Source organism: Tursiops truncatus, chromosome 7, assembly GCF_011762595.2.
Source record: "Tursiops truncatus isolate mTurTru1 chromosome 7, mTurTru1.mat.Y, whole genome shotgun sequence".
Taxonomy (NCBI): domain Eukaryota; kingdom Metazoa; phylum Chordata; class Mammalia; order Artiodactyla; family Delphinidae; genus Tursiops; species Tursiops truncatus.
In genome coordinates, this window is record NC_047040.1 from 69608077 (window position 1) to 69631983 (window position 23907).

The 23907-nt window shown below is 36.8% G+C and overlaps 1 protein-coding gene and 1 pseudogene across 3 annotated transcripts in view; one reads left to right on the forward strand and one right to left on the reverse strand.

Moving 5' to 3' along the window:
- The window catches only part of SLC4A10 (solute carrier family 4 member 10), a 224765-nt gene that overhangs the window by 45341 nt on the left and 155517 nt on the right, over positions 1-23907 (reverse strand). The window lies entirely within an intron of this gene.
- Positions 19695-20363, forward strand: LOC101325043 (ribulose-phosphate 3-epimerase-like; annotated as a pseudogene).

Genomic DNA, 23907 nt, shown 5'->3' on the forward strand with positions numbered 1-23907 from the left:
AGGAGAAATATCAACAAAAGAGAGATGTAAACAAATGGAATATGAAAAGCATATGAAAGCAGGATGTTTGTAAAAGCAGAACAGAAGAGTAATACTAACAATAATAGTACTTTTATGTTTAATCCTTAAAATAGGTAGTATTAATCACATGAAAATATCAAGGCACGAGTGATGTGGCCAAGGTTACACAGCTAGAAACATCAGAGCCAGAATTTAAACCTAGGCAGTCTGCTCCTAATGACTAACTTAAAAAAATAGAAATATTTACATAGAAACATAAATATATATACATATAAAATTTATAAATTTATATAGGATATATATATATCCTTCCAACTGCAGTAAAGGAAGGACCTGGCCTGCCAAGTAGAATCCCAAAAAGGGTCTGAACTAAGAGAAGATGTTGGGATGAAGGAAAGAGTGTTTTCGAACCTAAGAAAGCAGTGAAAGAACTCTCAGAATGACAAATGTATGGTAGAGCCCAAGAGTGAACCAGGGAAGAAGTGAAATCACAAGATGGCTGAATGGAAAGTCCCAGTGCTCCTTCCCCCATAGAAACTTCAATTAACAACAATATATGAACCAAAATATTGTGACGAGAATTCCAGAATCCAGTTAAGATGTTGCAGTACTTGAGTGCAAAGCTGTGAACAGCCACATTCAAACAGGTAAGAAGAGCAATTTCACTTTAACTGCATCGGCCCCTCCTCTAAGCTGGCACAGCTCAGCAGTGGTAGAGAATACCCTGGCTTACACTTTTTACACTGGGGGTGAAGAGAAAATAGAGGCTGCATCTGACATTCCAGCTCTTCAGAGGGCTACTGAGGGACTGGTATCTGTCTTGTCATAAAATGTCATAAAATGGCAACTGTCTCACCTAACCTGGGATGCTGATGGGGACTCATCATATGGTAGATATCTGGAGGCCTCTGAGAACAAGAGATAGCAGAGAATCTTGCTACTGTAAGTTCTATGGTTTTACAGTAGCAAGATTCTCTGCTATCCCTTGTTCTCAGAGGGAGCAAAATATTATGAGCCCCTGGAAAAAGAAACCAGCAATACTAATTGAGAAATTGCACACACGAGGCTCAGAGAATTTGCATCCCCTTCCCTCCAAGAAAGGGTTAGAGAGGCCCCCAGAATCTCTAGTCAAGCTGATTAATAAGAGTCTTCTGCACAAAGAGCAAGTTCCTAAAGGCTATGAAAGGTGGCTGTTATTTCAAATGTGCCAATCCTAAAACAAAGTTATGGGACACATGAAGAAACAGGGCAACATGGTCCATACAACGGAATAAAATAAATCAGAAACTTATCTTAAAGAAACAGAGGTATATAAATTACCTGACAGAATTAAAATAACCATTATAATGATACTCTATGAGATCAAGAAAATGATGCATAAACAAAATGAAAATATCAACAAAAAGATAGAAAATATTTAAAAAGAACAAAATAGAAATTTTGGAGCTAAAGAACACAATAATTGAACTAAAAAATTCAGTAGAGGAGTTCAACATCAGACTCAATTAAGCAGAAGAAAGAATCAGTGAACTTGAGGACGGGTCACTTGAAATTATTCAGTCAGAAGAACAAAATGAAAAAAGAATGAAAAAGAGTGAAGAAAGCCTGAGGAACACATGGGATATCATAAGCAAATCAATATATGCATCATGGGAGCCCCAGAAGAAGAAGAAAGAGAATAAGGGACAGAAAGCTTATTTAAAGAAATAGTGCCCCAAAACTTCCCAAAAATGGGGAAGGAAATGACATCCATAGAAACCCAATGAATTCCAACCATTGTGAATCCAAAGAAATCCATACTAAGACACATTATAATCAAACTGTTAAAAGTCAAATACAGAGAAAATTTCAACAGCAGCAAGAGAAAAGCTAACCACCATGTGCAAGAGAAGTTCCATAATACTACCAGTGGATTTTTCAGTCTGAACTCTACAGACCAGAAGGCAGTGGTATGACATATTCAAAGCGCTAAAAGGGAAAACTTCCAACCAAGAATACTATATCTGGTAAAAAATGGGGGACTTCAAAAATGAAGGAGAAATAAAACCTTCCCAGGTTTCAAAAATAAAGCTGAAGGAGTTCATCACCACTGTATCTGCCTTATAAGAAATGCTAAAGGGAATCCTTCAAGTTCAAACAAAAGGACGCTGAACAGCAACACAAAAACATATGATAGTATAAAGCTTGCTAATAAAGGTAAGTATATAGACAAATACAAAATACTGTAATGGTGGTACATAAATCACTTTTAATTCTGGTATAGAAGTTGAAGGACAAAAGTATTTTTAGACACTATTACTATAAAAATATGTTAATGGATACACAATATGAAAGGATGTAATTTTTGACATCAATAACATAAAAAGTGTAACAAGGGGGGAGTAAAAGTGAAGAGTATTTGTATGCAATTGAAGTTAATTTTATCAGCTTAAAATAGATTGTTGTAAATATAAGATGTTTTATGTAAGCCCCATGGTAACCAAAAAGAAAATACCTTTTTGTGTAGAACATCCACAAAAGAAAATAAGAAAGGAATCAAAACATATCACTACTAAAAAAAAAAAAAAATCAACAAAACACAAAGGAAGTAAAAAAGAGAGGAAAGGGGGCAGGTGACAAAAATGTTACAAGACAGAAAACAACTAATAAAATGGCAATAGTAAGTTCTTCTTTATAAATAAGTACTTAAATGTAAGTGGATTTTACTCCCCAATCAAAAGACATAGAATGACTAAATGGATAAAAAAAAGATCTAACTATATGCTGTCTAGAAGAGACTTTTGATTTAGGAACACACATAGAGTGAAAGTTAAAGTATAGAAAACAATATTATATGCAAATGGTAACCAAAAGAGAGCAGGTGTCAGGGTGGGTCATAATCATATCAGACAAATAGACTTTAAGTCAAAAACTGTCAAAAGAGACAAGGAAGGACATTATATAAGGCTAAAAGAGTCAATTAACCAGGAAGATACAACAATTAAAAAGATATACGTACCTAACAGCAGAGCACCCAAATATATGAAGGAAACATTGACAGAAGTGAAGAGAAAGATAGATAGTAACACAATTATATTAGGATATTTCAATACCTCACTTTAAATAATGGATAGATCCAAATAGAAGATGAATAAGGAAACAGAGGACTTGAACAACAGTATAGACCAAATGAACCTAATAGCATATATAGAACATTTCACCCACCAGCAGCAGAATACACAGAGTTCTCGAACACACACAAAACATTCTCCACAAGAGATCACATGTTAGGTCACAAAACTAGTCTCAACAGATGTAAGAAGACTGAAATCATACTAAGTATACTTTCCAACCACAGTGCAATGAAACTAGAAATCAATAACAGAAGGAAAACTAAAAAATTCACAAATGCATGGAAATTAAGCAACATATCCTTGAACAACCAATGGACCAAAGAAGATATCAAAAGAGAAATTAGAAAATATCTTAAGACAAATGAAAACAAAAACAACATACTAAAACTTATAGGATGCAGCAAAAGCAGTACTAAGAGGGAAGTTTATAGCAATAATTGCCTATATTAAAAAGATGAAAATTCTCAAATAAACAACCTAACTTTAAAGCACAAAGAACTAGAAGAAGAAAAACAAAGGCCAAAGTTAGCAGAAGGAAGGAAATAATAATCATCAGAGCATAAATAAGTGAAATAGAGACTAGAAAAACAACAGTAGAGATCAATGAAACTGAGTTGGTTTTTTTTAAAAACCAACAAATTGACAAACTTTTAGCTAGACTAAGAAAAAAAATAAAGACTCAAAATTATAAATGAAAGAGGAGATGTTACAACTAATGTCACAGAGATTAAAAGGATTATAAGAGATTACTATGAGTAATTCCAAGCCAACAAATGGCATAGCCTGGAAGAAATGGATAAATTCCTAGAAACATGCAATTTATCAAGAATGAATCATGAAGAAATAGAAATTCTGAACAGACCTATAGCTAGTAAGGAGTTTGAATCAGTAATCAAAAACTTCCCAACAAAGAAAAGCCCATGACCAGATGGTTTCACTGGCGAATTCTACCACACATTTAAAGAACTGATGCCAATCCTTCTAAAACTCTTCCAAAAAACTGAAGAGGAGGGAACACTTCCAAACTCATTTTATGAAGCCAGAATTACCCTGATACCAAAACCAGAAAAAGACATCAAAAGAAAACTAAAAAACAATATTCTTAATGAATATAGATTCAAAAATCCTCAACAAAATAATAACAAACTAAATTCAACAATACATTGAAAGGATCATACATCATAACCAAGTAGGATTTATCCGTGGAACACAAGAACAGTTCAACAAACAAATATCAATCATTGTGATACATGACATTAATGGAACAAAGGATACAATCACATGATCAACTCAATAGATGCACAAAAAGCATTTGACAAATTCAACACCCTTTCATGATAAAAACACTCATCACACTAGGAATAGAAGGGAATTATCTCAACATGGTAAAAGTCATATATGACAAGCCCACAGCTAACATCAGAATCACTGGGGAAAAACCAGAAGCTTTTCCTCTAAGATAAAGAACAAGACAAGGATTCTCAATCCTGCCATTTCAATTCAAAATAGTACTGGAAGTCCTACTACAGAAATTAGGTAAGAAAAAACAGCATCCAAATTGGAAAGGAAGAAGTAAAATTATCTCTGCTTACAGATAACATAATCTAATACAAAGAAAACTCTAAAAATTCCATATATAAAAAAATTGTTAGAATAAATGAATTCAACAAAGTTGCAGGATAAAAATCAACATTAAAGGGGCTTCCCTGGTGGCACAGTGGTTGAGAGTCTGCCTGCTAATGCAGGGGACACAGGTTCATGTCCCGGTCCAGGAAGATCCCACGTGCCGCGGAGTGGCTGGGCCCGTGAGCCATGGCTGCTGAGCCTGTGTGTCCGGAGCCTGTGCTCTGCAATGGGAGAGGCCACAACAGTTGAGAGGCCCGTGTACCGCAAAAAAAAAAAAAAAAAAAAAAAAAAAAATCAACATTAAAAAACTCAGTTGAGTTTCTATAAACAACAATATGCAATCTAAAAAGGAAATTAAGGAAACAACCCCACTTAGAATAGCATCAATAAGAATAAAATACTTAGAAATAAACTTAACCAAAGATATGAAAGACTTTTACACTTAAAACTATAAAACATTGCTGAAAGAAATTAGAGGACACAAATAAATGGAAAGATATAAATGTGTTCATGAATTGGAAGACTTAATATTGTTAAAAACACCCATATTACCTGAAGTGATCTACAAATTCAGTGCAATCGCTACCAAAATCCCAATGACATTTTTTATAGAAATAGAAAAAATAATCCTAAAATTCATATGGAACCATGAAGGATCCTGAATAGTCAAAACAATCTTGAGAAAAAAAGAATGAAGTTGGAAGCCTCACACTTCCTAATTTCAAAATATATTACAAAGCTAGAGTAATAAAAACAGTATGGTACTAGAACAAAGACAGATATATAGAACAGAATAGAGAGCCCAGAAATAAACTCTCACCCATGCAGTCAAAAGACCTTCAACAAGAATGGCAAAGCTGCACAATGGGGAAATGCTGAAGTCTCTTCAACAAATCATGCTGGGAAAATCAGATATCCACAAGCAAAAGAATAAAATTGAACCCTTATCTGACACCATACACAGAAATCAATTCAAAATAAATAAAAGACTTAAACATTAGACCTAAATCTATAAAATTTCTAGAAGAAAATGGGGAAAGCTTTATTACATTGGTCTTAGCAATGATTTCTTGGATATGACACCAAAACACAGGTAATAAATGCAAAAATAGACAGTGGGACTACATTAAACTAAAAAGCTTCTACATAGCCAAGGAAACAATGAGCAGAATGAAAAGGCAACCTGTGGAATGGGAGGAAATACATGCAAACTGTATCTGATAAGGCATTAATATCCAAAATATATAAGGAGTTGCTACAACTCAATAGCAATAAAACAAATCACTCAATTTAAAAATGGACAAAGAAAAATAAAAAATATAAATAAATAAAAATAAAAATGGACAAATGACCTAAATAGACATTTCTCCGAAGAAGATCTACAAATGGTCAATAAGTATATGAAAAGATTTTTTACATCACTAATCATCAGGGAAATGCAAATTGAAACTACAATGAAGTATCATCTCACACCTGTTAGGATGACCAATATGAATGAAACAAAACAAAACAACAGAAAATAAGAAGCATTGGTGAGAATGTGGAGAAACTGGAACCCTTGTGCACGGTTGTTAGAAATGTAAAATGATGCAGCCACTATGGAAAACACTCTATAGGTTCCACCAAAAAATAAAAATAGAGCTACTACATGATCCAGCAATCCCATTTCTGGATCCAAAGAGAACTGGATCTTGAAGAGATATTGCATTCCCACGTTCATTTCAGTATTGTTTGCAATGAGCCAAGAAGTGGAAACAATCTAAATGTCCATCAACAGATGAATGGATTTTAAAAAGTATAATATATACATACAATGGAATATTATGCAGCCATTTAAAAAAAAGAAGGAAATTCTGTCATATGCTACAACATGGACGAACATTAAGGATATTGTGCAAAGTGAAATAGAAGGACAAATACTGCATGATTCCACTTATATGAGGTATCTAAAATAGTAAAACTTATAGAAACAGAAAGTAGAATTGTGGTTTCCAGGGATGGGAAAAGAGAAATGGGGAGTTGCTGTTCAATGGGTACAGAGTTTTAGTTATGCACTACGAAAAAGTTCTGGAGATCTGCTGTGCAACATCTGCTGTACTCTACACTTAAACTTTTAATAAAGAGTTAACAGGATAGAATTATTGAATTCTTGGGGAAGCTAGAGGACGTTCAAGCACAGAAGCCCAGAGCAAAAGAAGGTAGTCAGCAATTCCAGGAAAAATAAAAGGCTTTACAAGAAAGACATGTTCCAAAGAGGAAGAAAACTGAAATATATAATGATTTTGAGCAGCTCATGAAATGCTGAAAAAGAAGATTCATTTTACCATGATGTTAAGAACACTGTTGGGTTTTTATTCTTCACTATATATATTTTTAGTTATTTTCTTAGTGGTTGCTGTACAGCTTACCACATATATTCAGTTATTAGGCTCCATTAATTGCTCGCTGATTGTGCTATTGTTTTTGACAGAAACCTGGGGCATAAAATGCTCTGGTGGTATGATGCAATTAAACTCTAGCTCCTTTGCAGTTGAGGTCATTGTTTGAGGTTCTTCTGGCCCCAAGAGGACTCTCCTTAGCTGTCTCTTTTCCTGGTTCTCTCTGGTATAGTAGCTGGCCTATTGTTTAGCCTGTGTCTCTCATAAAGCTACCTACCTCCTCTTAATTGCTTTTCACCAGAACTTCCATTATTTTTTTAATTTAGTTTAATTTTTATTTTATACAGGAGTATAGTTGATTTACAATGTTGTGTTAGTTTCAGGTGTACAGCAAAGTGATTTAGTTATATATATATCTCCCTTCTTTTTCAGATTCTTTTCCCATATAGGTTATTACAGAATACTGGATTGAGTAGAGTTCCCTGTGCTATACAATAGGTCCTTGTTGATTATTTTAAATACAGTAGTGTGTATATGTTAATTCCAAACTCCTAATTTATCCCTCCCCCCCACCTTTCCCTTTGGTAACCATAAGTTTGTTTTCTTTCTTTTCTTTCTTCTTCTTTTTTTTTAAATGTAGTTTCCTATTAAAGGAACTTCAGGTGTGAGGTAGGTCAGGGAGATTTTTTTTAATTAATTAATTAATTAATTTGTTGCATTGGGTCTTAGTTGTGGCAGGTGGGCTCCTTAGTTGCGGCTCGTGGACTCCTTAGTTGCGGCTCGCTGACTTCTTAGTTGCAGCACATGGGCTCCTTAGTTGTGGATCACCAGCTCCTTAGCTGCTGCATGCGAACTCCTAGGTGCGGCATGCATGTGGGATCTAGTTCCTGGACCAGGGATCAAACCCAGGCCCCCTGCACTGGGAGCACAGAGTCTTAACCACTGCACCACCAGGGAAGTTCCCATAAGTATGTTTTCGAAGTCTGTGAGTCTGTTTCTGTTTTGTAAATATGTTCATTGTACCATGTTTTTTTAGATTCCACATATAAGTGCTATCTGCTCTTAAAACAATTTCCAGAGACTTTCTATTATTGTTTTCTAGAATGACTTTCACCAGTAAAGTTGTTTCACCAGTGAGAGGGTCCTTAGAGTTCCTTACGCTACCATTCTGGAAGAATGTTGTTTTCTGAATGCCATAGGAGTCATGATACTAGAGCCATAGAGAAGAAAATGTAACCTATGCACACTACTTGACTCTAGAGTGAGAAATATTTAAATAGCTATAACTATGTAAAGGTTTTTAAAATGTGGTTTTAAAAAGGTTTTTTAGAATCAACCTTTAGGCAAATTGTTTAACACTTAACTATGGTTAGAGAATAAAAGATATGTTAACAACCACTACAATAGAATCAGGGGTAGGGAGATAGAAGGAAGAACAGAGAATTGAAAGGAAAGGTAGAATTATTTATCTCTTCTTAAAGTATAAACAATTAATAAACGGAAACCTCATGTAAATAGAGTTGGGAGACCAGATGGGGGAGCTACATGCCCCAGGACAATTTTAGAGCTCAGTAGGAAGAAGAAAGACTTCCTCCTCTTTCCTGTCAAGAGCTCATCCAGGGAGAGGCTGTCACAATTCAGCCAATGAAAAGCCATGGACTGTTTGCTTACTATGGCCCTCCCAACTCCTTTTCCGCCTCTAGAAGAGTTCTTCTCTCCATTTTTGCAGGGGGCTTGCACGTTGTTATGCTTGCTGATCCCAAATTGAAATTCTTTGCAGATCCTGAATAATAACCCCCCTTGTTTTGTTTTGTTTTGCTAGAGAAACAACTGGCAGTCTATTTGTTTTAGGTCAACAATTTGATGGCCCTTATGAGAATCCCCAGAAAACCCCCAACAACTCTGAGGCTGGTGAGCAAACAGGTGTGGTACCAACATTGAGCCCTTGTTGCTCACTGCTTTTTTCATCAACCCTGGATTTTGAGGGTTAGTCTTTCTCCTGGATTTGAGCTTCCATCCTCTTTGCATTTTGAAGCTCTCCAGGTTTTATTCAGGATCTATTTTAAGGTTTCTTCCTTTCTGGTTAAGGCCTTGCTCTGTATGTGAGTATTCATTTGGCACTTTGGTATGATTTTGAAATCAGACTGTTCCAGCTGGAACTGGCTAGCCTTCGGCCCATTCCTTTTGGAACAGGAGCTGTTCCTCCTGGAACTGGCTAGCTTTTGGCCCATTTCTTCAGGAACAGGGGGATGTTTCATTGGAACTGTGCCAGTTCAGCCTTTGGCCCAATTCCATTTTGAATAGGGGCTGTTCTATTGGAACTGTGCTGAGCAGCTTTTGGCCTGGCTCCTCTGGGACTAGACTGTTCCCTTAGAACTGGCTGGTATTAGACCTGCAGGTTATTTGGGCTGTTTAAGCTATTTCAGCTATTTGAGCTCCTTGAAAATTATTCTCTTACTCTAGAGAAACCCTCCAAGAAATGGGATCCCAGTTATCTAAATATTTTGAGGGTCCCCCTCTTACAGGGACCCTGGCCAATTTTTGTTTGAAAACCATGATTCTTCCTCAGGCACATTTCTAACTAAATGGATTGACCCAAACAAAGGCAATTTACAGTATCAATGGCGATTATGAGGAACTTTTTATATCTCCAAACTTAACTTTTCTTAAAGCTGAATTGGACAACCATAGCTCTAAAATTTCCAAAACTGAATGGAATGCATATTTCAATTGGTAATTTGAGGGTTCCAAATGTTATCAAGAGGCTAAAACCGCCTCTCTGCAAAACAGGACTTTAAGTTTTACTGAGGCAAACAAAGAAAGAAAGATAAAATGGCTTTCTAAGCCTCATGCTCTTCTTCTTTGGCTTCTTTATCTCAGGCTTTGCCTCTGGTGCTACCTTCCTCCTTTCCTTCTATGCCATATACAGCTCCTCTATACCCTCAGTTCCACCATACTAATTCTCTCACTGAAGTTCCCTTTTTCTCTGAAACTCCGCACTCCCTTTTCCTCTGAACTTGTCCCTTAAAATTAAGCCTTTCGAGGATCCAGAGGCTAAACCCTTAATTTCTTATACTCCCTGGATTAAAGGTGAACTGCCAGCCATAGTCAAAGATTTTCCCAGAGTAAATGAAGATTCTCACAGATTTGCTGAGGAATTTAATATAGTCAGTCAAATTTATCAACTGGGTTTCTCTGACATATCAGCTAGTTCATATACTTGTCAGTGAAGGCCAGGTTCAGCACTGGATGAAAAATGCTAATTGGGAAAATCTTAAAAGATCTCTAGAATTACAACCAGAGACCCACCTACTAACTTATTATATGATCAGGCTCAGGAAATTGCTAGGTGTCTTCATAGGGCAATTTCTAGGGCTTTTCCAAAGCCTATTGATTAGAACAAAATTCAGACTTATACACAAAATTCTGATGAATCTGTTCATTACTATTACAATCGACTTCAGATTATTTTTTAAGAAAACTCTGGTCTTCCTTCAGATGTTGCTTCACCGAGGTAGCTTTTAACTCTATGTTTTTTAGTGGGGTGAACCTGGATCAGCCCACTGAATAGGGTGCAATGGGAAATTGTGTTCACTCTAGATTTAGTTAATCTGGCAAACCAGCTCTCTCACACTCTAGAGGAGTCACCTAAAAGGGAGACCACTAAAATTCTTAATCTTCAACTCCAGCAAAGTAAGCCCCCTAAATGAAACCAAAACCCTCCTAGTTTCTGCTATTATTACAAAGAGCCAGAACATCAGAAAGGAGATCGGTACAAATGTACCTTCAGTCCTCTAACCAATGTCCTCTCAATTCTCAATGACATGGCTTTTCAATGTCCTCTCAATTCTCAATGACATGGCTCCGAAGAACTACAGGGGCTCTTCGCAATCTTCTTCTTAACTGGCTTAGAGAAACATTTCTCCAGATTGAGGATGAAATTCTTCCAGTCCGAACTGACAACAGAGCCACACTCTTGGTGCTCAGCCCCACTACAACAAAGTGGCCCCTGCCTTGGTGTACTAAAACAGTCCAAATAGTGGGGATCTCTAATGAACCTCAAGAGGTTTCTGTCTCTAAACCTATTCCCTTTTGTTTAGGCCCTTTGAGAGATACACACCCTTTTCTCCTTAGTTCTTCTACCTCTAAGCATTTGTTAGGCTGAGACTTCTTAGAGAAGTATCATGCCAGAATTTCTTTCTCCCGAAAGGAGTAAATAATTCTAGGACTTCACAGTAGTCATTAAAGCAGCCAACCAGGTGAATTAAATGACCCTTTGACAACTTTTATTTGCTTTGTCTCTGATGGTACTAGAGTTGAATTCAGGAAACACTGATCATTTTTCTCTGTTGAATCAGCTACCACCCTCCTCAGGGAGAAAACCTGCAGCTAATATTGGCAAAATTCATAGCACAACTTTCATCAAGATTCAAACACATCCTTCAAAACTTCTTCCTGGAATTAATCAATAGCCTATAAGTAAAGAAGTCCTTCAAGTTATAAAGCCCATAATAAAAGCTTACAAGGCTCAAGGCTGCATTATCCCTTGTATTAGGTCCTATGATACTCCTATTTTGGGGGGTGGGGGTTGAGAGTTTATTCCTTAAGTAAAAACCAAGCTTAATTTATTCACAAAAGAAAAAAGAGTTGAGGCAAGGGGAAAGACAAGTTTTACACAAAATTACAACAATAACTCCCTTTGGTAAAATGGGTGGAGGTTTGGGCTTCCCTGGTGGCGCAGTGGTTGAGAGTCCGCCTGCCGATGCAGGGGACACGGGTTCGTGCCCCAGTCCGGGAAGATCCCACATGCCGCGGAGCGGCTGGGCCCGTGAGCCATGGCCGCTGAGCCTGTGCTCCGCAAAAAAAAGGGTGGAGGTTTGTCTAGGATGTCAAAGCAATAAACAATATTGTTATCCCTTGACAACCTGTCATTTCTAACCCTCATATGATGCTAACATCCATTCCCATTGGAAATAAATTCTTTACTCTAATTGATTTATGTGGTACATTCTTTGGTATTCCAGTTGAAGCTAGCCAATACTTTTTTGCCTTTACTTGGGAAGAAAAACAATTCACCTGGACGGTAATGCCTCAGGGTTTTACTGAGAGTCCTTTTTATTTCTCACAAATTCTGAAGGCTCATCTGGTTGACATAAAGTTCCCTGGGGGTTCTGCTTTGTTGTAATATATGGATAACTTGCTTCTTTGCTCTCTGTCTCAAGCCTCCTCACAGGAAGACAGTATCCATTTGCTAAAGCTTTTAGTCTTAAAGGGACATTAGGTTGCCAAGGAAAATTGCAGTTTTCCCAAGCCCAGGTTTGATATTTGGGGCATCTGATATCAGAACAAGGGTTACACTTAAATTTAGATAGGCTTCACGGTGTCCTAAGTTTCCCAAAACCCAAAACTAAGCACCAACTGCAAGGTTTTCTCCGGCTAGCTTGTTACTGCTGAAATTGGATTCCAATTTCTCTCTTATGGCCAAACCTCTGTATTTTTTGATAAATAACAACCCTGACCCAATTTTATGGGAAGAATAAGATGATACAATATTCTAGTACTTAAAGGAGAGTTTGATAAACCCACCTGCCCTTGGGCATCCCTATTCTCAGATTCCCTTTTCCTTTGTGTATGTGAAAGGGAAGGGAATGACTTTAGGGTACTCATCTAAAAACAGGTCAATGGGACCACCATTGACCCCTTGGGTACTTTAGCTAGTAACTGGATCCTGTGGCAAGAGGACAACCCCCCCTTGCCTTAGAGCCATTACTAACACCACTCTTTTGGTTAAGGCCACTGAGAAAAATGTTGTGGGATCCCCTTTAACAATTTTTGTACCTCATCCAGTAGAAGCCCTCCTGACGTCTCAATCCACTCAACATTTCTCAGTTGGCTACCTCATCTCCTATGAAGTCCTTCTGTTAACTCCTCCTCTTTTATGTTCTAATAACCTTAACCCTGCTACTCTTTTCTCCTCTTTCATTGATGAAGTCTTTCAAAACTGCTTAATGCTGGTGAATCACCTCCTGACTCCTCGTGATGATCTGCAGGAAATTCATTTTGGTAATGCTGACCTCTCATGGTTCACTGATGGTTCTTATTTTAAAGGTAAAAATGGCAAATATTGTGCTGGCTATGCTACTGCAACTGCCTTTGATAGTGCTGAGGGAGTATCTTTTCCTCTGGCTACTTTAGTCCAAAAGGCTGAATTATACACTCTTACATAGGCTTGTACTTTAACCAAGAGCAAAACTGCCAATATTTATACACATGGTAGATATGCTTTCAGAGTAGCTCATGATTTTTTAATATTATGGAACAATATGGCTTCCTTACTTCCAGTGGAAATAAAGTTTAAAATGGCCCCTATGTTCAGGGATTATTGGATGCATTACTTTTATCTGACACTTTAGCTATTATCAGTATTCTGGGTCATTCTAGACTTGACTCTCTGAAAGCTAAGGAAAATTATCTTGCTTACATTTTCACAAGGAATGCTGCCCTTAGAGGAACCAACAGCAGCCAACCCTTTTCACGGTCCAAAGGGATATTTCTCCAAATGATAACTTAGAAAAACTGGCTAGAGAAGCCCAACAATTGACCTCAGAAAAGGAAAAACAAGATTAGAAATTCAAGAATTGTTGGTTTGATAAAAAGAGAAAGTTCTGGTTTGGACCAAATAACAACCTAGCCCTACTGGAGACTCTAAAATTCCCACTCCTCACCACTGTACATGCATTAAATCTTTGGTCTACTGACAAAATGATAGCTTTCATGAATAAATATTGGTAGGGAAACACTAACAAAGCCACAAAAAGTGCCTACTTTACTTGTCCTGCTTGTCTGAAATACAACCCAGGGAAGCCTGCTTTTACTGCTCCTGGACATTTTAAACTGCCTAATGGACCATTCGAGGTCTGGCAAATGGCGTCACACAATTTCCTCTGTCTCATGGATATAAGTATGTTTTAGTCATAGTCTGCATGCTTTCACACTGGACTGAAGCTTTCCCTTGCAGACGAGCTACTGCCTCTCTGTGACTAAAGTTCTTTTGGAAAAGATTATGCCCAGTAAGAGAACTCTTGAACTTCACAGCCATCCCATTTCACTAGTCAGGTACTTCAACAAGTCTGTGCTGTTTGGCTGGTTTTACAACACTTTCACTGTTCTTATCACCCTCAATCCTCTGGTTTAGTTGAATGCATGAATGGCATTATTAAGACTCAGTTGGCAAAACTTGTAGAATCTCTCCAAATACCTTGGCCAAAAGCATTGCTGTTGGTCTTTTAAAATCTCAGATCCACCTCTTTGGGAATTCATAAACTCTCACTCTTTGAGATAGTCACTGGATGCCCAATGCATGTGGCTCCTAACTCTTTTGACCTACAGCTGATAAAAGGAGAGATATTCCAATACTGCAAAGGCCTAATTACTTCTATTAAAAATAAAAAAGTATTTTCGTAGAGCAATCTTTTCAGAGTGCACTCTCAAGAGACAAAGACCTTGAGCATCACACCTTGCAATCTGAAGATTTTGTCTATTGGAAAAGACACATCCAGAAGGACTCTCTTCAACCTTGCTGGAAAGGTTGAACACCTATCAGGTGTTGCTAACTGACCCTTGTGCCACCAAACTCCAGGGAATAGACTCGAGTTCACGTGACACACCTAAAGAAAGCACCAAATCTAATTGGACTTGCACATTATCTGTTGACCTCAAAGTAAAGATTTCCCAGAATTGAAGGAGATGACATCTGATGAGACATCTTTTCCCAGATATCTAAACCAGGCCTATTGGATGTCTGTCACCAAACCTTTGATGATGACATGTGCTTCAGATGATCTCCAGTGTCTGTGATCTTGATAACATGGACTTTAGATAAAAAGTGTCTGAGAGTTCTTCCTCCTACATCTCCTTGTTACTCAAGTGTGACCTCAGTAGGTTTCAAGTTTGTGCACTTTCCTTCCAACGTGGGACACTATACTCAGGTAAGGTCCTTCCTTGAAAGGAGGACCAAAAGGCTTCCAAAAAGCCACTGAAACCAGAAAACCTGACTCTTGACCAGCAGTGCTTTCAGAGAAAGATCTTGATGAAAAGGGGAAAATGTAAAAAAATGATAAACAGAAACTTCAACTAAATAGAGTCAGGAGGGGAAGCTCTCATGCCCTACGACAATAGCAGAGCCCAATAGGGAGAAGAAAGACTTCTCCTTTCCTGGCAAGAACTCATCCAATGAGATTGTCACAACTCAGCCAATAGAAAACGATGGACTATTTGGTTACTACGGCCCTCCCAATTTCCTTTTCCCCTCTATAAAAGAGTTCTCTCATTTTTGCAGGGGGCTTGCACGTGGCTTGCCATGGTTGCAGATCCCAAATTGCAATTCTTTACTGACCTTGAATAAACCCATTTTTGCTAGAGAAATAACTGGCAGTCTATTTGTTTTAGGTCAACACAAAGTAGAAAGTAAAGAGAATTATCTACAACTCGTGGAACAAGAAATAGAGGCTTATATACGTTACTTGTGGTTATTTGTTTATTTATGTACAAAGGTTACTGGAATGATGAAACTTAGGATATGATATAATTATTTTGGAAGGAGAGATAGAGCAAGAAGAAAGGTTGGAGGTGGGAGTAGAAAGTGAGCTAAATCCATATTCATAAGAACAAAAGTAAATCAGTCCCATTTAATATTGGTAAACCAACAAATAGTAACATAAGCATATTATTTAGAGATATTTAGGTACCAACAAAAATAAAAACAAATCTAGGATAAAAGCACTTTCAGTGAGCTGGTGCTTTAATTATAATCTTTCTTTACTATTTGCATTTTTCAGGATGTTTATGGATTATTTTGATAACAATAAAATGTATTTGAAAAAAGAATTGGTTCCCCTTGTGGCAGCTCTAAATTTACTTTCTTATTTTGATGTGTAAAAATTATCTTGAAGTCCCTCCTGTATCTAGTTTTGTCTTTTAATTTTCTCTCTTTAAAAAATTCAAAAGTTTGCAATCATGGGGAAACCATTCCAGTATTTCTCTGAAACATATCATACCCTGCTTGATTAGAATTATATGCTCAAGTTATTTGGATCGTTTTCAACTTATGTCATCATCTAATGTTCAAAAAGTGATCATCTTTAGCAGTATCTGTCCCTGGTAGCTTTTAAAACAGGTTATTCCTCAATGTCATTTTCACTGTAATTCAAAGCTTACTGCTTCTGTGATAAAGAAACATGTTAAACTTGCTTTTTGGTCATTAACTTAATGTACCCATCTTGTCAAGATTCTGAGATAAACAATGCTTAAATAGTCATTATCATTTCTTCTGGCACCTTGAAAAATTAGGTTTCGAGATTTTATTTGTAAGGATCACTATAATAATGTCAGAGTTAGCACTTATTTGTAGCCATAATTTTTTCCACTTCAGTTTGTAAAAACTGCCTCATTTCTTTTTCCATGTAGAATAAGCATTGTAGAAATACTAAAAACATGAATTGCTTAAAAATTATGATACAAATTTGATTACTTGTGGATATTGAATACAGGATACTTTTGTGGTGGTCTATGTATCAGATAATTTGTGTACCACTTCAAATCCTATCAGCCATACCTCTTCTTCTAGTCTCTGCTGCAGTGATCAGTTCTTCAGAGACTTCAACTGTTCACTCTCAGGTGCAACCCCTTGAAGCCTTTCTTCAGGCTGCATCATGTATCTTTCTTCCTGCTCTTATACTGCTGCCATCCTTAACGATGGGTGATAGAGGTTGCTGGATATAAGCTTCCCCTTTTCATCCCCAGGGCAAACATTTGTGAGTTGCATTTCATAAGCCTTCTTAGAGATCCTATCAAATCAAGCATCAGTCACCTATACTTTTGACCAACTAGGTAACACAGTTTCTTACTGGCTTTATCTCCTTCCCTATATCACTGTCTTAGTCTATTCAGGCTGCCATAATAAAATGCCATAGACTGGGTGGTTTAAACAATAGAAATTTATTTTCTCACAGATCTGGAGGCTGCAAGTCCCAGACCAGGGTGCCAGCATGGTTGAGTTCTGCTGAAGACCCTCTTCTGGCTTGCAGATGGCCACCCTCTCCCTGTGTCCTTACATGGCAGAGAGAGATGAGAGAGCTCCTCCCCTCCTTACAAGGACACAATTGATCAGATTTGGGCCCTACTCTTATGACCTCATTTAACCTTGATTACCTCCTGAGACACTATCTCCAAATACAGTCAAAATGGAAGTTAGGGCTTTAAAATACGAATTTCGAAGGGACACAATTCAGTCCATAGCAATCCGTCCCTCACTGTTCTTTACTTCTGCTCCTTAAGATCAATTACCTTCAAGGAAGCCTCTGACTTAGGCTGTGCTTTCAGGGGAACCGAGGATACAGTATGTTTTGTTCTATATGTGTGATAACAGAAAAAAGGATTCACTGAAAGCTTAGTCATAAGGCATTCTTCACGATGCTTAATTAATTCAATAAAAAGTTAACGAGTGTCACGCAAGACACCAGGCTAAGTGTAGTATTAAATAAGAGACATGATCCTAGTGGCTTTCTTTAAACGCAGAAGAGAAATACTACACAGTCAATTACATAATTATATAAATACATTTGTGAAATGTACCATAAAGAAGTCTAGGTCACTAATGTAAATAAAAGGGGAGCCACACCTTGAGTCTGGGTGCCTAAAGAAAACAAGGTTTAAGCTGAGATCTAAAAGATGAACAAAATTTAGTAAGAAATGATGATGTGGGCATGGTGGTGCGGGTGGTGGGCTAGAGAGAGCAAAAAGCAGGTAGAAAGGCCTGAGTCAGGGAGACATGCACAGGAAGGTTAGCATAGCTGAAACAGAAGGGGAGTGGGGGGAAGAGATGGGGATGGGACTGTGAGATAGGCAAGGCCCAGACTGTGCGGACTGAGCATTGAGGGTCCTAGTATTTTGAATGTTAAAATGAGAACCCTAGGAAGCCTTTGAAGGATTTTTTGAAAGATTTTTTTTTAATCCCATTGTTGTTTTGGTTTTTGTAATTAATGTTGGTTACACAGCCCTCATTTACAGTTCATTTCGTTAATTGAAAATATCAGGTCTAGGCATATCTAGATCAATTGTAGCTCCAGGTCTCAAGGAATGACATTAAAGGAAAGTACTCAGGTCACTGAGAGGTCTTGCAAGAAGAGTTAGTGGACATAGTAGAGAATTGTGGTAGGAAAGGTCCTCGATCTGTCATTCACCAAGGGAAGTGTAGGTGGCAGATCAGGTGAGCTACCACAGATACCTAATCTACGTTATCATGCATGTCACTCCAAGACATGATTTCTGAGTTTCAGGTTGGGATCCAAGGACAAATTCTAATATGAATAACCTTTCCACACTTAACGAAGATACCCAGACACTTGTCTAGGGACAAAAAATTAACAATAGAGCTCCAGGCAGCATGTCTGTAGTCTGAAGTAAGATGACTATTTGTTTAAAAAAAAAAAAGTAAGACTTAAAGTATCCACACTGATCTTGAACCCTCCCCTAAATGGAGGCTTAGAGATAACATCTACAGTAGTCTCCAAAAACGATCCATTGTGTCTACAATATCTTGTCCCAAATCTCTTGCTCCAATTTTACAGTTGTGCCAGGATTAGATGAAAAACGATTAGGTGAAAAAGCAAGGCTTGCAGGCCTACAAATGTCTTGCTACTGTTCTGTTCATATATATATGAACTTGCCGACGTCTTTCTGTAAGGCAGTTCACTAGTAAGGGGCAGTGTATTCCCATGATGGGAAATTCCTCCAAATGAATTTTTCTGTTACTTTACCTCAAAAAATAAAATAAAATAAAATAAAATAAAAAAGGCCTAACACCATAGGAGCTTGAAGGGAAAACATTTGGGAAAAGTTTTTTATATTCTGAAAATTTGGTAAGTGTATTGATGACAAAAGGAAACTAAAATGCAAAACAAAGAAAATATGCCAAATTTCTCACAGGAGTAATATAATAAGAGAAAACTAGCATGATAGTAGATGTATACATTAAGCATACATCTAACATAAATATATATATGCATACATATAACAGAATATTATTTAAAAGGAAGAATTTTATTTGAAATAACAGAATTTTATTTGAAAGAAAGTTGGGAACAAAAACATTTATTAGCCATTTGATCCCATTTATATTACTAACAAAGGGCACATCAATGGATATTTGAAGTTATTTATCTGCATATTTTAGCAAAATCACTAAATTAGCCAGCTCTTCTGTTAACTTACTCCACTCAAGCAACAAAAACCAAGCAAACTGCTATTTCTGACTCATCTGAATAAAGGCAAGTGAACTTAAGACCTAACTTATTGTAAAATAAATTCTTTAAAGCTATAACTCATGCCTTCACTTTGATTTACACTTGGGAAAATTAATAATTATTTCAAATGAAAATTTAGTCACTGCTCAAAGATTAAAGTACTAACACATTTTTAAAAAGAAGAAGAAGAAATCAGGATAAACCCTTCACCTTGCTGGAGGACTCATGTAACTTGGCTCTTGGAAACCAGTACCATGGTGTCCAGCTGTAAGATTGGCCCATCCATCTTCAACAGCAACCTGGCCAATTCAGGGGCTGAGTACTTCTAGACACTGGTCTCTGGGGCAAATATCTGCATCTGGATACAACAGACGGGTATTTGGTTCACAGTGTCACTTTTGGTCACCCTATGGTAGAGTCTCCAAAAGCAGCTATGACGGGATCCTTTCTTTGAAATGCACAGGATGGTTTCTAGGCTGGAACAGTTGGTAAAGCCAATGGCTGCAGTAGGGGTCAATCCATATATATGAGAACCCAGGGGCCTTAATTAAAGACATTTGGGAGAACGAGACAAAGGTTGGACTTGCCATCAAACTAGGAATGACAGTTGAGTATTTGGCACCATGGGCTAATCAGATAGATATGGCCTTGGTTACACCAGTTGAACCTGGGTTTGGAGGGCAGAAATTTATGCAAGATATGATGCCACAGTTTCATCAGTCAAGGGTCCAGTTTCTGTCTTTTGGCAGAGAGGTTAATGGTGAAGTGTAGATCATGACACTCTCCATAACTGTGCAAACACAGTGGCTAACATGATTGTGTCTGGCAGTGCTATTATAAGGAATGAAGACCCCAGATCTGCAACCAACCTGTTAAGAGATATTTGCTCAGAAGCTACTCAGAAACAATCTCTTCATTGGTGAAATCTCAAGGAGCCCAATGTTTCTATTCATGAAATTTCCCTTTTATTGGAAAACAAGAATGTTGACTACCAACATGTTGCATGAAGTGGTGCTGCTTTCCTGAGCAATTATTCATTCCCATGACTAAAACCTATTGTGCAAAACGTTCTGAGAGGTTAGAAACTGGGGTGCATACCTACATTTTTAATGATGGCATTTAAAGATTAGGGTACAGAAATACCCTGTTTATTATTGGGAGATTTGATTTTTATAAAGAGTAAAAATATAGCTGTCTTAAGATTATAAACAGAAATGTATCTTAATGCCTAAAGAAGGTATATTACCTATTATGAAGAAAATTATTTTTCTGCATTTCTGAAAAGAATTTTCTGTTGTTTCCCATCTGTTATCCAAAAGTAAATGAAGCCCTTATGTTTTTCCTGTTTCATCATTTGTGATTTGATAATATGAGCAGAATAAAACTAATGAAAAATATAAGCTTGAATCTGGTTAGGATGGCATACCATATTCCTTTTGCATCTAAAACATCTATATTTTCCCTTTTTACTTTACAGTCAAATACATAAAAACTATTTTCAAAATGTCTGAAGCCCAGGGGTTTTCAGGTGGTCTGCTCTAAAATATAGGCATGATTTTATCAGGATGTTTTCTTTGCCAGCTTTGCTTAAGGGGTAGATTATTCAGTGATTTTTCCTCCTTTCTTAATGCCACCTACCACTCTTAAGGACATTAAATAATGCTGTTGCTTTAGTTCTGAGTACAAGGAAAAGTGAAGTCTCTATTTGGAAGTAATATTGAGCTGAAACTTGACTCTGCCCCTTTAGGCCTATTTGACCTCTGAAAAATCACACAACCTCTTTGAGCTTCTATTAACTCATTATACATCAAATGTAATTATAACAATTGTGCAGGATCATGTTGAGCCTTAAAAGAGGCACCATAAAATATGCAAAGTTTCCAGTACTATTCCTAGAATTTAGTAGATGCTCAATACAGTATATAAGTTTATGTTATGAGTTATAAAGTACTTTGATATAATCGCATTAAATTTACAAATCATTCTTATGACTGCTAGGACAGGTATTTTTCTCCCCATTTAAAAATAAGAAAGTAAAGCTCAGTAGCAGGCTGGTACCATGGAAAGTCTCTAGTAGGCATAGGATTTCTGGTCTGTACTCTTTTTAAAATGCAGCCCATAGGGAACACACCCTAACAAAATAAAGACTATGTGACAAGCCCACAGCTAACATCATATCCAATGATGAAAAGTTAAAAGCATTTCCTCTAAGATCAGGAATAAAACAAGAATGCCCACTCCTTGAAGTAAGTCAGAAAGAGAAAAACAAATACCGTATATTAACACATATATGTGGAATCTGAAAAAAATGGTATAGACGATCTTATTTACAAAGCAGAAACAGAGACGTAGATGTAGAGAACAAATGTATGGATACCAAGGAGGAAGGGAGGGGATGGGATGAATTGGGAGATTGGGACTGACATATATAGACTACTGAAACTATGTAAACTATAAAATAGATAACTAATGAGAACCTACTGTATAGCACAGGGAACTCTACTCAATGCTCTGTGGTGACCTAAATGGGAAGGAAATCCAAAAAGAGGGGATATATGTATACGTATAGCTGATTCACTTTGCTGTGCAGTTGAAACTAACACAACATTGTAAAGCAACATTTATACTTCAGCAAAATTTAAAAAAAAAAGATTGCCCACTCTTGTCACTTTCATTCAACATAGTATTAGAAGTTCTAGCCAGAGCAACCAGACAGGAAAAAACATAAAAGGAATTCAAATTGGAAAGGAACAAATTAAACTGTAACTGTTTGCAGATGACATGATACTATACACAGAACATTCTAAAGACACCATGAAGAAACTACTAGAACTCATCAATGAATTTAGAAAGTTGCAGGATACAAAATTAATATACAGAAATCCGTTGCATTTCTATAAACTAACAATGAGAACTATCAGAAAGAGAAATTAAGAAAGTAATCTAATTTACAATTGCATCAAAAAATAAAATACCTGGGAATAAATCAAACTGAGGAGGTAAAAGACCTATGCTCAGAAAACTATAAGACACTGAATAAAGAAATTTAAGACAACACAAAAAAGATGAAAATATGTACCAGGTTTAGGGACTGGAAAAAGTAATACTCTTAAAATGACCATACTACCCAAGGCAATCTACAGATTTAATGCAATCGTTATCAAAATACCAATGGAATTTCCCACAGAACTAGAACAAATAATTGTAAAATTTGTATGGAAACCCAAAAGACCCTGAATAGCTAAAACAGTCTTAAGAAAGAACAACAAAACTAGAGCTATCACACTTCCTGATTTCAAACTATACTACAAAGCTACAATAATCAAAATGGTATGGTACTGGCACAAAAACAGAAACATAGATCAATGGAACAGAGTAGAGAGCCCAGAAATTAACCCACATTTATATTAATCTATTACAAAGGAGGCAAGAATATGCAATGGGGAAAAGACAGCCTCTTCAATAATGGTATTGGGAAAACTGGACAGCTACATACAAAGGAATCAAACTGAGCTGGTTTCTGACACCATATAAAAAATAAACTCAAAAAAAAAATAACTCAAAATGGATTAAAGACTTATATGTAAGACCTGAAACCATAAAAATTCTAGATGAAAACTTAGGTATTACACTCTTAGATATTGATCTTAGCAAATTTTTTGGATCTGTCTCCTCAGGCAAGGGAAACAAAAACAAAAATAAACAAATGGGACTACATCAAGCTAAGAAAACTTTTGCACAGCAAAGGAACTATCAACAAAATGAAAAGGCCACCTACTGAATGGGAAAAGATATTTGAAAATGATATATCCAATAAAGGGTTAATATCCAAAATATACAAGGAACTCATACAACTCAACATCAAATAAACAAACAACCCAACTAAAAAATAGGCAGAGCACATGAATAGATATTTTTTTCAAAGAAGATGTACAGATGGCCAGCAGGCACATGAAAAGATGCTCAACATCACCAGAGTAATGCAAACTAAAACCACAGTGAGATATCACCTCACATCTGTCAGAACGGCTATTATCAAAAACACAACAAATAACAAGCATTGGTGAGAATGTGGAGAAAAGGAAATCCACATGCTCTATTGACAGGAATGTAAATACAGCCACTATGGAAAACAATAGAGAGATTCCTCAAAAAGTTAGAAATAGAACTATTTCTGTAAGCAAAGGTGGTGCCTGGATTTGGCCCATGAGCCATAGTTTGTTAACTCTGCTCTAGACTTTTAGAGATATAAGGAATTTGAGAACCTATCTGATGGGGTTTTCTTAGAAGGGATTTAAGGATTGGAATTTGAGAATTTTGGAGGCAGTTATTCCTGGGTTACTAGACCAGCTTTGTAACATTTCCTAATTGTCTTATCTCGGGCAAATTATTTAAGATGTCTATGCTTTGATATTCTCATCTCTAATTGAAGGTAATCATATATAATTTATGGAGGTGTTGGGAGAA